Source organism: Chrysochloris asiatica, unplaced genomic scaffold, assembly GCF_000296735.1.
Source record: "Chrysochloris asiatica unplaced genomic scaffold, ChrAsi1.0 scaffold00197, whole genome shotgun sequence".
Lineage (NCBI taxonomy): Eukaryota > Metazoa > Chordata > Mammalia > Afrosoricida > Chrysochloridae > Chrysochloris > Chrysochloris asiatica.
In genome coordinates, this window is record NW_006408715.1 from 5,934,180 (window position 1) to 5,948,332 (window position 14,153).

At 36.5% G+C, this 14,153-nt stretch overlaps 1 pseudogene; it reads right to left on the reverse strand.

Annotated features, from left to right (window-relative positions):
• Window positions 1-758: 758 nt before the first annotated feature.
• Window positions 759-5,059, reverse strand: LOC102839152 (annotated as a pseudogene).
• Between the last annotated feature and the right edge of the window lie 9,094 nt (window positions 5,060-14,153).

Sequence of the window (14,153 nt, forward strand, 5' to 3'; positions counted from 1 at the left end):
CCCGTAAAGATTTACACCCTCGGAAACCCTGTACAGGGTCACTATGGGTCGGAACCGACTCGACGGCACTTAACAACAACAACAACAATATGTATATGTAGAATACATTAAACCATTGATAAGAGAAGAAAAATAATTAATTATTTCCTATAAAATCTTCTAAGAAAGGAAATCATGACAAGTTCCTAATGAGATAAAAGCCAGTCCATCATTGTGTTGTTGTTGTTAAGTACTGTTGAGTTGGTTCTGACCCATAGCGACCCTATATAGGGTTTCCGAGGAGCAGTTGGTGAACCTGAACCACCGAACTTGCAATTCAAACTGAGCTTCCAGTCCAGAACATTAATCCACAGCACCACATGAATTTGAGCAAAAATATCAGCTTCCTGGCTTTTGTTCTTTTGTACAAAACCAAATCTTCTGAGTTAAATAGCATTAGGCTTTCCCTCTGTAAGGAAGAAATTCCTTAACAGCAGCTCAGAAACAACATTAATGTCTTGGTGAAATGTACTTCTGTATCTACTGATGATCACGTGATTCTCCAATCTCTTATTAATCTGTTGTCTCACCTCTGTTCATCTTCCCACACTTCTCCATAGGAGGACTGGAAAATACTCATCCTCTACAAGATACTCCTATTCAATCAGGAAATCATTTCAGGATTTCCCCTGTACCAGAAACATTCTGTCTAAAGCATCATATTTTTCAAAGGAAGTAAAGCCTTATAAATCACACTATTCCAGTGAGAGGTCTCCATCTTAACCTTCCAAATGCCACTGTTGTAAGGAGGAGCCATCACACATTGTCATAGCAACATAGCCTTTTGGGCTCAGTAGATCAACCACTTTCAGACACTGTCCAACCAATACCTGGTATAGCTGATTAGTCTTCCCAAAAGTCCACTGCAGGAATCCTCCTGGCCCATAGCACTTCATGAATCATGTTGGGTCAGATGAGAGATTACTCAAAACCAATATGTGCTTTACATTATAAACCCCAACCTGATTCAGTTCACCTAAATTACACACCTCCAATACCACCAGGCCTCCTTTCTGACTCGGGAGGCCATGGGCCATGAGTCAAGAGGTGATAGAGGGATGTTTGGGCTCTCTATTTTTAAAAAAAAAAAAATGTGGGTTGCTGTGGTTTGGCATTGGGTCCAGATATCTACATCTCTGGATAAATATTATCCAAATATCATTTAAATGATTTACAACACAACTTGCTCCTCAATTCAACATGGTCACTGATATTTCCAGCTTCTGGTCTTCAGATCAGGTCTTAAGGAAAAATACTGCTTATTGTACTCATTCAGCCAGACATGGGCCAACCACTAAGAGTTGTGGGTCATGGTGTCTTGCCCTTCAGGAGACCCGTATGGTCTAAAGCCACATCTTTTGTAAAATAATCTTTAATATTTCTAAGCATGAGCCCTGGGGTGGCACTGTAGGATCAGCAGTAAACTGCTGACAATAAGGTCAGCAGTATAAATCCCACAATTAACTCTCAGAAACCTTATATAAGGTCACTATGAGTTAGAACTAACTTGATTGCCTACAATAACAACTTCAAAGCATATCTGATTTTTTCACATTTTCCTCTGTTCCCTTAATTATTCCTATTTCCTCTTCATTTCACTCTTTACAATATGACTGAGAATTAGGCTTTAAAAAAAAAACAAAAAAAAAAAAACTACTGACTCGAGTTTTCTTTGCAGTTGTATAATTATGTATCCTCTCATAAGAGTTTCTCAGAAATAGAGGGTTGAATGCAGGCTCTGCTTACTGTAGGAGAAACAAGGTAGTCAATTAAGAACTCCCAAAGCTGTTAAATTAATGAGCACAATTCTTGGAAGGTAGAATTTTCTACTCAATTTCATTTATCTGTAGAGCTTCCTTTGTTGTTGTCAAGTGCCATCAAATTGGTTCTGACTCATAGCGACCCTATATAGGATTTCCAATGAGCAGCTCGTGGGTTTGAACTGCTGACCTTGTGATTTGCAGTCTAGTGCTGATCCTACACCACCACACCAGGAATCAGAGATGCCTTTACCTTTACCTAATTTCTCTGTCCAGTACCCCAGTGTATACATATCTGTTGGGAACTATTAAATTTCCTCTATTTCTTTTACTTTTCTCTGTGTTTTATATTGATTCCTCATGTATTTCCAAATGCTTTTCGCTGGGATTTGTCCTGAGTGTAAAAATCATGGCTGCCAAGTACAGGAGGGAAGGGACCCAACAACAGCCTGATGTCTTTTCTAAGGTTCAAATCTGCATTTCATCATTTCTGGCGATGATATTGACTCTGCTCTAGGTCTCTAGTAGGAAGAAACTGCCCTACTTTGTGCCTTTGGCAAATCTGAATGCATAGGCATTCCAGAGAATTTCTATTCTTTTAAAATAATTCTTATTTTAAAGTAGTTTTCTGCTGTGTTATTGTTGTTAAGTGTCAACTCATAGAGACTCTGTATAGGGTTTCCAAGGAGCAGCTGGTGAGCTTGAACTACCAACCTTGTAGTTCAAACAACTTTGCAGTCTGACACTTTAGCCCACAGCACCATACCAGAACTCCATCACATATTATACAGACATAATGAAATGTTTTGTGTATATATTGGAAGAATAGAATAGTTCAGACATACATATAACATGTGCATATATCTCATTCCCATTCAGACACATGTTGTGGGCATAGATGAAATAGTCTATCATTTCAATATTATTTGTGCAAGGAGGAGATATAGAGGTGTATTAATGACTTCCCATCTTGAAATAGAAATCTCCTAAGTTTTTAAAACCAGAGTGAGTGTCATCTTGAGTAACAAATCTTCTAAGCTTTAAGATCAGAACTAGAAGTGTCCTAAGGTCTTAAAACAGCCTGGAAGATAATGTAAGGTGATATATTTTAAAATAAAAAAATTAACTCTACTAAGAAGGTGTTTTATGCCTAGACCTGTAAGTAACTTCAGTGAAAGAAAGTATTTTACTTCGCGGTTTTCCTTCAGAAAAAGAAGTGGTCTATTGCATGAATTTATTCACAGATTTTTGCCAAGGAACATAGAAACTTGCTCTGATGTGTGCATTTTCCACAACTATGCCTTCTCTCCACATCCTCTTCTAAACTCTTAAATCAAAAGAGTTTTCGATGGAAAGTTGATGAATTCACACATTGCAATGCAGGAGTTATTTCTTGAAGTGAAGATAAGAACCAATATGAACTTTCAAATAATAGTAAAGCAACAGCAAATCTGTGCAAAAAGACATAAGCAGCCACCTTTCTTGATGTACAAAGGAGAAGTTGTTTGGAAAAGAAGTTATTATGCCAGCGTTGCAATGTTTATTACTTTTAGATGGACTAATTTTATTTTAGGAAATAAACCTGATAATTGGGCTTTGCTTTATTCGCATTCACCTTATTTGTAATGATTTCCCAAGCAAGTGTGAGTGCAGATTTCATTAAATCCAATGAGAGCATTTGTTTCACCTTAATACACAAGGTCCCCAAACAGTAAGTTGCTTACATTTAAATATGATCATGTGAAGAAACTCATAATTGTTATTGCCCATAAAGGCATGGGAAAATGGTAAAACAGGAGTAGAGCTTATTGCTCCTTTATAAGCAAAAGCATAATGTGTTACTTTAAAAGACTCAAATAGCCCAACATCTAATATGAACCTATGTACATTAGATTCTGACTTCTTTGACTGTACTGAGAAACATCTTGAAAGAGCATTATAATTCCATGTATTTTGAGAACTATCGATTTTGTAGTATCTTGAAGATAATGCTGGAAATAGATTTCCAGAATCTCAATTCCAAGTAGTACTCAGGTTATTGTTGTAATTAATTCTATTATTATTATTTTATGTAAAAGAGTTTTTAAGGAAATTTTGGACAACTGTAATGCTAATAGAGGACATAGAAAATCCAATCCAATGAGCAAAGTCACTATCATAAGTATTAAAAGACTTCCGTGGTTCTTTAATTTCTACTAGAATTCTGGTAATTTTCTTTAATGCAAGTGCTTTCTGCAGCTTCAAATATGCTGGGCATTTTCTATTGCACTACTAGAATATTATAAGTATTGCTTTGTAGTTGCTAACAGAAGCCATGAGAATTTTTTTTTTTTTTAATCAGTTTTTCTAGATAGAATTTTCCATTTTCTACTTAGGACAGTTAATTGTCCCTGTCCTTCTGAAACATTGGAGCACATCCAAGATTTTCATTTTGTTCCATGACTGACAAGTGCCAGATGCCACAGATTAGAATTTACTGACATAAATTGGATATTAGTAATCTAGATGAGATGTAGAGTGCTAAATTTCTAACTTTTTCATTTCTCCCTTCCACAGGAGAAACAAAATACATGAAAAAAGAACTAGATTACCTTTTAAAGTCTAGTATATCTTATGGATAGTATTTGCCTCAAATGTTCTCTTGATTGAAGAGAACATGAATTCTAGTGTCAGAAAACTCCTTTTCTATTTCATAACACTAAGCATAAGTTTGAGTCAGCAGATTTCACACCATCATTGACTTTTGCTGTGAAGAAAGTAACTGCTGAGACTGAGACCATCCAACTTGTTCTCCTGAGACAGGAATTTAATGTAGCATAATGATATCCCTAAGGAGCTCTGGTAGCATAGTGGTTATGAATTGGGCTGTAAACCTGAGGGACAGCAGTTCGAAACTACCAGCTGTTCCTCAGGAGAAAGATGAGGACTTCTGCTCCCATAAAGCTTTACAGCCTCTGAAACCCTGTATAGGGTCACTATGAGTCAGAACCAACTCCACAGCACATAACAACAACAACAACGCTATCCCTATGGATCACAGTCTGTAATAGATTATTAAGATGGTGCAAGACTGACAGCATTGTGTTCTGTTGCACATGGTTGTGGGCTATCTCAATGAAAACTAACAAAACCAATAACAATCAAAGGACAGGGTGGGTATTCATTAATTGACTATATTTTCAAACTCACATTGGAAAGAGTTGATGCAAAAACTTAAAAGTCATGGCACCATATTGAACACCTTTGTACACACTGCACATTATCGCTGTCCACCTGTGGCTCTAGCCCTCACCATGGTGACAAACTTCATATAGGTTTAGCCCAAAGCATTTCTCCTCAGTTAAACTGCATGGATCTTGATCTGGAGCTCAGAGTTTCCTTGACCCCAGGGTAACCCTGAAGTCTGGAGCATCAGGTAAATTAATTTCCTATGGGGCAACCCTTGAACTGATGGAGAGTTGTTTCCTGCTTCATTCCCATTGGATAATAATTCAGGTGCACATTCTACTGCTTTGCCAAAGATTCTGTAAGAATGGAGCCCTTCTTGCCCACAGTGGTAAACACCTTTAAAGTTATATGTTTATATTGACTTTTCCTTCTATGTTTTATTGTTCCCAGTACCCATTTTCTGTTTCATGGGATAATTTCCCAAAACATAATAGTTGTGTAATATCTCCAACCTTAGCAACATTTGGATAAATGTATGAAGAATGAACTATCTTTATGAATAGCGATAGACTTATAAGTGATTGGAAAGTTGATGAGCATTATAGTAGGGTTAAGAACACTAGTACAAATTTAGGAATATCGATGGAGTTTTTTAAAATAATAATATATTCTAAGCCTGATGTTGTCAGGAAGATTAGCCTGTCCCCAAACTAGTATGGTCAGGAGAATTAACAATTGTGATATAGTTGGATTTTATTTTTTGAGGTGAAGCCAGACACTTTGTAAAAGAAAATTGCTTTTTTCAAATTTAATAGACACAATTTCATAGTGCATTATAGATCAGCAGTATTATAAAATACAATTAGTAATTATTAGGTAAAACCAAATGACTTTGTGATAAATATTAAAGGACTATGTACCATATTTTGTTCACCCATACATCTGTTGATGGGCAGTTAGGTTGTTTCTGCCTTTTGGATATTGTGAATTGTGCTTCAGTGAACATTGGTGTAAATGAATGAGTCTGCTTTCAAGTTATTGGTCTATATAAACATATAATATACAGGAGTGAAATTGCTGGGTCACATGGTAGTTCTGTTTTTACTTTTTTGTTGATCTTTTCACTGTTGTCCACAAAGGCTGTACTATTTTGCATTCCCTCTAGCATGGATTCCAATTTCCCCACATTCTTTCAAAAATTTCAATTTATTTATTTATAACTTAGTCATCCTATTGTTTGTTGTTAAGTGCTATCAAGTCAGTTCCAACCCATCATGACCCTGTGTAGGGTTTCCAAGGAACGATTGGTGAGTTTGAACCACTGACCTTGTGGATCAAATTGACTTTGCAGTCCAGTTCATTAACCCACAGTGCCACATCAGGACTCTTAGTCATTAGTGGAAATAAAATGGTAACTCATTGTGCCTTTATTTGTGTTCTGATGATAACTAATGACACTAAGCATCATTTCATGTGTTTTTCTAGGCCATTTGAATGTATTCTAGGGTGAAATGGCTGTCCAAGTCTTTTGCCTATTTTATGATTGGGTTACTTGATTTTTGTTAAGTTGTGGAGTTTTTATATATAATTTGATCATTAGATTCCTACTAGATATATGATTTCTGAATATATTCTTTCAGTTGGTAGCTTGTCTTTTTACTTTTTTTGGTAAAGTCTTTTGATACAAAAAAATGCTTCATTCCCAAAACACAAAGTAAATAAATTTCCATTTATTAGGAAGATCCTAGGAGGATCACCCATGGTGGAAAGGTTTCAGCTGAGCTTCCAGGCTAAAAGAGACTAGGAAGAAGGAGAAACAGACTACTTGGGATTTTTTAGCCACTGAAAATCTTATTCATAGCAGTGGGACACTGAGAGATTGCACCAGAATATTGAATATTAAAATAAGATGAAGAGTACTGGTAGATGAGGCCCTCAGGTTAGAAAGCACTTCAAATATGACTGGAGACAAGCTGCCGCCTCAAAGCAGGATTTACTGTGATGATGTCAGTGGAGTAAAGTTTTGGGACCTACATTTGCTGATGGGGCCCAACACAAAATGATAAGGAACAGCTGAAAACATCCACTAATAATCAGAACATGGAATGTATAAAGCATGAATCTCAGAAAATTGGAAGATGTCAAAAATGAAATGGAACATATAAACATCAATATCCTAGGCATTAGTGAGCTCAAATGGACTGGTATTGGCCATTTTGAATCTTAACAATCATATGGTTTACTATACCAGGAATGACAAACTGAAGTGGAATGGCATCCCGTTCACCACAAAAAAGAACATTTCAAGATCTATCTTAAAATATAATGCTGTCTGTAATAGGATAAAATCCATATGCTTAATAGGAAGACCAGTTAATACCACTATCATCAAATTTACATAACAACCACTAAATCCAATGATGGTGAAATTGAAGAATTCTGCCAATTTCTTCAGTCTGAAATTGATAGAACATGCAATCAAGACCTATTGATAAGTACTGATGATTGTGATGCAAAGGCTGGAAACAAAGTAGAAGGATTAGAAGTTGGAAAAATATGACCTTGGTGATAGGAATTATACCAGAGATTGCAAGATGGAATTTTGCACTACCAATGACTTATTCATTGCTAATACCTTATTTAAATAACACAAAAGAAACTACACACATGGACATCACCAGATGGACTATACAAGTATTAAATTGACCACATTTGTGCAAAGAGCCGTTATAAAAGTTCCATATCATCAGCCCAAACATAGTCAGTGAAAAGCTATGGAGCAAACCATCAATTGTGCATATTATAAAATATGATCTAGAACATATCACACCTGAAGTGAGAGATCATCTCAACAATAGATTTGATTAATTAGACACTGATAGCGAAAACCAGAATTTTTGTAGAATGGCAACAAGAACATCACACAGGAAGAAAGCAAAAGGCCATTAAGAAGACAAGAAACAATGAAAATACCAAAATGGATGTCAATCTGTATTCAGAAGAGGATGTGGAATGAGAGATCAGCAGGTAAGAGAACACAGGTCAGTGGCTCAAATCCATCATTGCTGGTGTCAGATGGGTCTTAGTTAAAAGTAGAGAATACCAGAAAGATATTTACCTGTGCTTTATTGACTATGTAAAGGCTTTCAACTGTGGGAATCATAACAAGCTTTGGATAACATTGTGAAGAATGAGTATTCCAGAACACTTAATTGTGCTAATGAGGAACCTAGTTACATAGGCTGAGAAACAGCTATTCAAAAAGAACAAGGCGATACTGAATTGTTTATAATAAGGAAAGATTTGAGCCAGCGTTGTACTTTTTCACCATACTTATTTACTCAGCATGCTTAGCAAATAATCTAAGAAGCTGGGTTATATGAAGAAGAATGAGGCATCAGGATTGGACAAAGACTCATTAACAACATGTGGTATGCAGATGATACAACCTTCCTTACTGAAAGCAAAGAGAAATTAAAATACTTACTAATGCTGATTAAAAAAAAATAAAACAACCTTCAGTCTACAACGTGGATTACACCTCATTGTAAAGAAAACAAACATTCCCACAATGGACCAAAAAATACCCCATCCTGATAAATGGAGAAAAAATTGAAGTTGTCAAAGACCTCATTTTGCTAGGATCCACAATCAATAATCATGGAAGCAGCAGTCAAAAAATCAAACAATGAAAGGATCATTCCCATCCCCTCCATACACAGAGTGTACAGGGATGGGCAACTTGGACATTGGCTACCCAGAAGGGGGAGGGGGTGCTACAGAGGCAAGAAGTGACTGGCTTACAAGCTGTCAAGAGGGAACCTAGATCCAGAGGATGTGGAGCAAGGTAGAATCTCTACTGAGTAGTATCCAATATGTCTAGGAGGGGCGGATGAAAGGAGATGCAAATAGATCTCTTGTGATACAATAGTGAATAATTGTTATCAGGACTGATTGTGAGGGCTGGAAATGTAACGGTAGACATTTTGTAGCAAACGGAGGGGAGTGATTAACTTTGCAGTGGAGGAGTGGAGGTTCCCGGGACCATCAAGGGAGAAGAGTGGAGATCGGAACCCTACCAAGAGAAACAGTGACACCAAAGATAGAGGCAGAGATGATGACGTGGAGAGATGGAGCAGCTGGGGACTTTAGACCCAGAGAGGGAGGGAGACTGTGTGCTGACAACTGGGGGGGCAGACTTGCAGGGTATACCCTTGGGTTGGTTGTTGAGGCATGGAGGGCACTATAACCATGGCAATGAAATGATATATGATAGGATGAATGTAAAGCTAATGTTCTCCCATGTAAACTATCACATAACTCACAATTAAAACATTTTTTTAAAAAATCAAACAATGTAATATATTGGGGAAATCTGGGCAAAAGATGTCTTTAAAGTATTCAAGAGCAAAGATGTCAGTTTGAGGACTAAATTGAGTATGACTTTAGCCATAGTATTTTCGTTAGCCTCATATGCATGCAAAAGTTGAATACTGAATAAGGAAGGCTGTAGAAGAATCATGCATTTGAATCATGATGTTGGAGAACAATATTGAAAGCTCTGGAGTTCCAGAAGAGCAAACAAATCTTGGTAGTCAGGTTGGTGAGACTTTGTCTCTCCTGCTTTGGAAATGTTATTAGGAGGGACCAGTCCCTGGAAAAGGTCATCATGCTCAGAAAAGTGAAGCTTTGGTGAAAAACAGGAATACCCACCCCCCCAAAGAAGGATTGGCACAGTGGCAACAGTAATGGGCTCAAACATAACACTAATTCTGAAGGTACACAGAAACAGGCAGTAGTTTTCTGTTGTGTACCAGGTTCCTATGAGGGGATGACTCTACGGCACCTAACAACCATAAAATGGCTTTCACAAGATGGAGACAAGGGGCAAGGAGATGTTACTGCTTATGGCATACTAACTTTCTGTTTCAATGATTCAAAAATTATATTGATTGTAGTTCACAGCCAATTAATGTTTTGTTGTCAATAAGATGCACATCTTTAAAAAGTGGAATTGGCAAAAGTTTATGATAGTAGACTTACAACCACATCCACAACAAAAATTAAGTCATTTCTGAGGCTTATTAAATACAAGCACCTGAGATGATTTGGTTTCTTGGTTTGAAGGTTTAGGATCATGGTTTCATGAGACATACCAGTTAATTTGCCTGATAATGTGCCTAATTCTTCTGCCCTGCCTGTGTCTTAGTTTGGGTTCTCTAGAGAAGCAAAACTAGTGAAAATGATGTATGTACATATAAAGAAAAGTTTATACCAAGGAAATGATTCACACAGTGTAGAGGTGGCAGTCCCAAGTCCAGGTGAGATGAATCAAGATGGGCCAGTCAGAAAGGTAGGCAGGCAGATCAGGCAAGTGAGAAGGAAGACTACTGATGATTCCCAGGACCAGTAGGTAACAGAACACGTTAGTTTTTCAATTCCAAAGAACCAGAGGTCATTGGCCGAGACAAATGCAAGATCCAGACCCAGCTGAGAGCAAGCAAGCTTTGCCAGAGTGTCTAATATGTTGGAAGCAGGACACATTCCCAAGGAAACTTCCTTTCAAATGACTGACTACTAATAGAATACCTCATCATGAATTTGTTTACAGCATTTTAGATCTCACTTTAAGTGTGATGCTTTGGGTTAATGTGTCAGACTACAAAGTTGTTTGAACTGCAAGTTTGGTGGTTCAAGCTCAATAGCTGCTCCTTGGAAATCCCGTAAAGGGTCACTATGGGTTGAAATCGACTCAACGGTATTTAACAACAACATTTCAACTGCCAAACCACTGGAATCCTGGCCGGGTCATGGTGACACAAAAAACTTAATATCACAGTCAGATTTGTTGTAGGAGTCCTGGTGTGGCGTTGTGGATTAATGTGCTGGACTGCAAAGTTGGTTTGAACAGTAAGGTCGGCAGTTTAAGCTCAACAGCCACTCCTTGGAAATCCTATACAAGGTCTCTATGGGTCAAAACCGACTCTATGGCATTTAACAACAACAAATTTGTTGCAGAATGTCTGGGGTCTTAAAAGTTTTCAAGTGGCCACCCAAGGTACTACAATTGATTTCGATCCACCTGGAGCAGCCGAGGAAGCAAAAGGAGGACTAGTGGTGGTGGTTATGTGCTGTGGAGTCAATTCCTACTCATAGCGACCCTGCACAAATTTCCTAGGTTGTAAATCTTTACGGGAACAGAAAGTCTCATCTTTCTCCCACGGAACAGCTGGTAGTTTCGAATTGCTGACCTAAAGGTCCACACCCCGATTCGTAACCACTACGCTACCAGAGCTCCTTAAAATAAGGACTAGGATGAGGTAATTGACTATGTGGCTAATTGCCTACATGAACAGCTGCCTTCTTTGCCATAAGCCCAGAAGAACTGATTGGTGCTCGGCAAACATTACGTAATGTTTCATCACATATTCTATAGAAGAAGTCTTAGCAAAGGGGGCAAATGCAGAGCAGAATTTGAACGTCTCATGGTCTCCAGATTTTCAGAGTCAAAGAAGCTATATGACTGGATCCTGGAACCTATTGACCTGAGCTAATTTTTAATCCTCAAACCAAAAAATATCCCCTGAAGTCTTAAAAACTAAACAATATAATGTAGTTTAACTAGTGAAAAAGATCTGCCTTGAGCATTGTACTCTTTTAAGATCTATCGATATGAGGTCAAATTGATCACAGCAGTTTGAAAGATTAGAAGGGAAACTTAAAGGTCAATGAGTTTATGTCATTGCGGGAAGAGTAACTTGGAAAAGGAGGGTGAGGCTGGTTGTACAATATGAAGACTGTTATCAGTATCACTGGATTGTGCAATGATTGTCATGTTGAAAGTGTTCATTTGGTGTATATTCTGTTGTATATATATACCATACAATAATGTGTCTAATTCTTCTGCCCTGCCTCTGTCTTAGTTTGGGTTTTCTTGTTATTGTTAAGTGCCATGGAGTCGGTTCCGACCCATAGCAACCCTATACAGGGTTTCCGAGGGTGTAAATCTTTACAGGAGGTGAAAGCCTCATCTTTCTTCCGCGGAGCTGCTGGTAGTTTCGAACCCCTGACCTTAAGGTTCGCAGCCCAATTCGTAACCACTACGCTACCAGAGCTCTAGCAGTTCTCTAGAGAGGCAAAACTACTGAAAATTACAATAAATGATTAAAACAAGGAAGAGTAAGTAAATGATTAGGTTGGCACATATTGAACATGTTATGCATGAGGCTGTACTAACTTTTATATATACTTTCTTATCTAATCCTCACAACATGGAGTAGAATCATTAGACTCATTTCAATAAAAAAGGGATTAAATATTCAAGAAGAAAAGCAACTTGTTCCATGTTAGACAGCTAGGAAAAACAAATGTGGTGATTTAAATAGCTCAGTCTTCCTGACAATGAGGGCCATTTTTTATACTCCTAGATCACTTAACCTTTATCTAGACAATTATAAATACAGAAAACAAACACTAAAAATACAGACAGACTTTATGTAATAAATTATAATGGTATACCTGGTCATCTACTAGGAAGAAAAGAAAATGTTTCATACCATGAAAAAAAATAGATTTCAGATAAATTTTTGGCTTTATATATAAAAATAGTAAAAAAAAAAGATCTGTGAGAAAAACTAAGCAATACTGTGGGCGAGGGGTAGGAAAAGTACACTAATCTTAGTAAAAAAATCCAAAACTGTGCAATAATAATAGATAAGAATAACATCCTAATCTTATTAAGAAATTCCAGAATTACACAATAATAATTGTTGTTGTTATGTGCCGTGGAGTCATTTCTAACTCATAGCATCCCTGTACAGGGTTTCCGAGGCTGAAAATCTTTACCAGAGCAGAAAGCCTCATCTTTCTCCCGCAGAACAGCTGGTAGTTTCGAATTGCTGACCTTGAGGTTCGCAGCCTGATTTGTAACCACTGTGCTACCAGAGCTCCTTACACAATAATAATAGGTGTTAATTATTTACCTATACAAAATATATCCCTATTAAAATTCATTAAAAAAAATAAATAATAGTTTAGGAAAATTAAGAGAGAAAATCAAAGTCTGTGATACTAACATAGTTAATATATGTTAAAAAAACAAAAAGCAACAGCTTAGTCACAAAATGCTAGTGGACAGTAAAGCAAACCAATATCAGTAAGCATGAAACTTCAAAATAATGAAACAATGATACATAATTTTTCCCCATTCAAAAAAAAAGAAAAAGTTAAAGTAGAAATAGTTGATGCTGGCAGAGATGTGGGGAACATAATACCTTTCTGGTGAAAACATAACATATTTCAATATTTGTGAATAGAAAATATCATTTTTAGGAGTCTATTTTATAGAAATAAAACTTCATGAGGCAAAATAAATAAATTCATAAACTTGATTATTGTAGAATAATTTATGAAATAATGTATAGTATAACAATAGCGTGAAGTATTCAAATCACAAAAAGAATAATCAGACATAAATAATGCATTAAGTTAGAAAAGCAAAACACAGAGGAAAATGTTTATGAGTTAATTCTTATAACATGTATATATTTGCACATATGTATATGTGTATATAACCATACGATCATGGAAAAATATGGGCAAATATCTATTTGATTTGAACATGTGTTGCCTGGGATGGAATATGAATAGACTGGTACAGATGGAGAAGACATATATAAGAGAGATAGAAGCCAAACAATTTTAAAAATTTAAACAACAAACAAAAACAATTATAGTAGAATAAAAGCATGTGTGAGAAGTTCATATAATTATGAAAAATTAGAAACTACAGTAAATGTATGGTCACAGATCAGACAATACAATGAGAACACTACTTTCTTACCATATAATCTTTTGTAAAATGTAAAAAATTTAAATACCCATTCTTTATCTATTTTAAACAAAAGAAACTACAACATTTTATATCTTGTCTTTTTATTTTTTTTAATTTAAGGTTTTTATTGTGGATTAAGTGAAAGTTTATGGGGCATATCATCAATTTTACATTCAAGAAATCATATACCTTGTTTCATTACATTGATTACAATACCCTCCGTAAACCATCAGTTAAAAGTATTTCTCTCTATCTACATTAGCTTTTCAAAAAACAAATGAACAAAAAGCCCACTCTGGCATATATAATAATTTACATCTCTAAAGGGCACATTCTGCAAGTCAGCTCCTGGC